The sequence below is a fragment of the Colobus angolensis genome, unplaced genomic scaffold (genome assembly GCF_000951035.1).
Source record: "Colobus angolensis palliatus isolate OR3802 unplaced genomic scaffold, Cang.pa_1.0 Scaffold266, whole genome shotgun sequence".
NCBI lineage: Eukaryota > Metazoa > Chordata > Mammalia > Primates > Cercopithecidae > Colobus > Colobus angolensis.
In genome coordinates, this window is record NW_012115888.1 from 4,307,513 (window position 1) to 4,308,019 (window position 507).

Sequence of the window (507 nt, forward strand, 5' to 3'; positions counted from 1 at the left end):
TTGCGGGTGCCCAGAGCGAGCGAAGACTGGCGGCCCGGCGCAGCTCGCCCGCGGGCCGGACTTTTGTTAGCGCCAGGCGCCTCCTCTCGCCGCCCAGCGTCAATCACAGCTGGAGCCCCGGGGAGGAAGGCCGGCCCGGAGATGCGCGGCCTTTTAAAGGGGCAGCGCGCCTTTTCGGGGCTCCGGCTGTTGGCCCCAGCTTGGGCACCGGCTCTGCGCGCCACGCGCTAACCCTTCGGAGCAAAGCGACGTCCTGCTGGCTCTGTTTTGCTGTTGTTCTTTTATAGGCTTGGCACCCAATCTATAAGATGAACTTCTAGGCGTCGTTTGGAATCCCTTGGATTTATCTGCAAGTACAGCCCATTTTAAGTGCGTGGGCATTTAAAATGAACACGCATCCGTGTCTGACTCTGACACCTTTCAGGTGTATGCGTTGGCATTCTCCTGTGACTTCCCTATTTGGAGACTGGGGCAGAGAATGGAGAAGGGAGAGAGGGAAAACTTGTG